This window comes from Fukomys damarensis, unplaced genomic scaffold (genome assembly GCF_012274545.1).
Source record: "Fukomys damarensis isolate Sample0158 unplaced genomic scaffold, DMR_v1.0_HiC HiC_scaffold_3, whole genome shotgun sequence".
In the NCBI taxonomy this organism is placed as follows: domain Eukaryota; kingdom Metazoa; phylum Chordata; class Mammalia; order Rodentia; family Bathyergidae; genus Fukomys; species Fukomys damarensis.
The window spans coordinates 15,232,319-15,235,361 of NW_022900915.1; positions in this window are offsets into that span (position 1 = coordinate 15,232,319).

The window sequence follows — 3,043 nt, forward strand, 5'->3', positions numbered from 1 at the left end:
AGCACCCAGAAACATAGCATCTTTCTGTGGCTGCTTCTGGCTCATTTCCTGTCACTAGTAGCTCACTTGGCTGGATGAATCCTTAACCGAGGAAGTGCCACCAGTCCTCACTTGTCTTGGACCTGCGTGCACAGCAGTTGTCCCTGCAACTGGGATCCGGGACACTTTTCCAAGGGTGCCTTGGCTGGTGGTTTTCCCTCCCTGAGGGGGGCCAGAGAAAGCCAGCACTCAGTGGGTATCCCCAGAACCGCCGAGGCTGCAGACCCTTCCCTGATGAATGACCGGCGCAATTCAGAGTCCTCAGCAGCCGCCTAGAAGAGTGAAAGATGACGCCTTCTGTTGACACCAGGCGAAGTCACTCTCATGATGCAGGGTTCTTTAAACACATAGGGTCTCCGTTGATGCCTGTTGTACAGAAGTGGGTCCAGCTGGGCAGAGGTTGCCCACATGAAAGGTGTAGGCCTGGGCCGGAAGTCAGGTGACCGTAACTCAGCGACAGGTCCTCCCTCGCCGGCCCAGGAAGTGTCCATCAGGTGTGGGCACACAGCTTCACACTATACAGTTCCTGGGGTAACTGCAAGCTTCGCCAGCCCCGGGTCCATGCCTTTGGTAAGCTGCATCGTGCCCTGCTTACTTGTGACTGGAAGTCACCTCTTGTGTTGCCATTTTTGCTCTAGGTAACTGTGCAGTGTCTTATCTTGCTTTCTCCTCTTGCTGTCCCACACAGTTGGGGTTTCGTGTTACAAACAGTAAAGCTATTCCCGGTTCCCACTCTTCATTTACCCCTTCACCACAGCCCCTTCTCACCCCATCACAAGCGTTACCACAGAAGGTTTCCTTTGTATAGAATATTTATTTTGAAGCTCTATTTTAATAGTATTTATTTTAGAAAGTCTACTATTGTAAGAGTTCTTCTGTTTGTGAAGAAAAAAACAAGTTAAAAACTGAATGTACTGATCTAGAAAAATATCTATAAATATATATATTGTTAAATACACGCAGGACTGCTGTTTTCTTGTGTGTTTCTTCGGTTTTCTGACACCCTCACCTGGCAGGGCCTTGCATTTCTCCGTGAGCATTACGGTCAGCACAACAGCTACCAACAGCACTTCAGGACAGGAGGGGACCTCTGGGCTGGGGCAGACCCTGCCTTCCCTGTAGAAGAGGGGTAATGGGAGGACAATTTTAGCACTAGGGGTTGGATTCCCAGCGTTTTGGTGTTTTTTGTATTGGGGGTCAAACGCAGGTACTTGTGCTTGCGAGGCAGGCAGTGGCACCACTGAGCTAATACCTAGCCTTTTCCGTTTTGTTTTATTTTGTTGTTTTTTGGTTATTTCTTTGAGACAGGGTCTCACTATGTAATTGAGACTGACCTGGAACTCACTATGTAGCCCAGGCTGGTCTCAAAGCGATCCTCCTGCCTCAGCCTCCCAAGTGCTGGGATTACAGGCACGTGCCACCGCACTCAGCTCCTAGCCTTTTTATTTTTATTATTATTATTTTTTTTATGAGACAGGGTCTTGCTAAGTTGCCCAGGCTGGCCTCAAACTTGCAGTCTTAATGTCTCAGCCTACAAGTGGCTAGGATTGCAGATTGAGTCCTGCCAGCTACTATAAAGCCCTCTTCCCTGGGCCAGCTCTCTGCTACACTGGACGTCTGTAACACCAACAGGGAAGCTGGGAAGAGCTGGAGGTGGTTAGGGAGGAGTGATCTAATCTGTCCATTTTCTGAAAATTCTGCAGCTCTCTCCCCATTGGCCCCCGTAACACCAAGTCTACATTTCAAGAAGCCAAACAAATGCCTTTGGTGATTTCCTAAACTAGTCCTTTCCCCTCGAAAGCCACCCATACATGTGAGAACTTGTCTTTGTCTTCCTAGGTCTTCCATTTGGTTCTTTTTCTCCCCCATCTCAACACTTATCTCCAGGCGCGCCAGCCACTTGCGAGAACACAGCTGTGGGAACTTTTTTAAAGGTACCTGGAATTCATGTACCAATCATAGTGAGATTTTTTAACTCTATGCCTCTTGTTTCCCAAAAGAAAAATTAAAGTTACCAAGCAATATGTGGCGGTAGAAATCAACATAACTCAGGTCCAGTTCTCGGTTCTGGGGGCATCACTTAAGTGTAGCCTTGTGGCATCTTGGGTGAAAACACACAGGATGTTTGCCAGTGGTCTTGTCTTGTCTGCCATAGGATTAGGCCTCCTGGTAGGTTAGTGCTCAGTTTGCCTCCAACAAGGTAGGTAACTTGGAGATAACTCTCCAGTTAGCTCAGTCCCAGTTAACGTCTCCCACACATTCATTCTGTCTTGGGTCTCCTTGTGGGTGGAACACACTGTAGGCCCTCCTGTGATTTCTCTACTAGTTTTGGGGGCTTTGGAGATTAAAAACAACTGCCTCCTACACAGGGTATTGGGTATGTAAAGTCCCATCCATCCAAGTGCTGGCAGAGAAACGAGTTAAGCACTATCCACAAGAAAAGTTCCATGAGTGCTTCTCTTGTCCTTACCACTTGGCCTGGTTCTCCTTAGTTCCCAGAATGAAATAGCTTTGGAGTGACAGTAATGGTTAGCATTTTGAACAGCTTCTTGCCTGATACCAAATATATGTGGCTGATACTTGGTTATTTTCTTAGAGATGAAAATGGGGGTTGAAGAAGTAATGTGCGCTCCCCAAGTGCGCTTTTTGTGGTTTTGGGGATTGCACCCAGGGCTTTCACATTGAGCTACATTCCCAGCCCTTTTTAATTTTTATTTTGGGACAGGTCTTGCTAAATTGGTTTGAACTTGAAATCCTCCTGCCTCAGCCTCCTAGAGGGCTGGGATTATAGACATGCACCACTATGCCTGGCTTGGGTGTGAAATGGAAAAACAACTGCCAAAGGAGTTAGCAACTGAATTTAGGGAGGGAGGAGAAAGTATAGGATAGAGTAGCTAGAAGGCTCCCTAGTGTCCCAGTGGAAAAACACATTGGGCCGGGGATATAGCTGTGGTTCTGCCACCTGCCTCAGAAGCACAAGGTCCTGAGTTCGATCCCAAAAAAC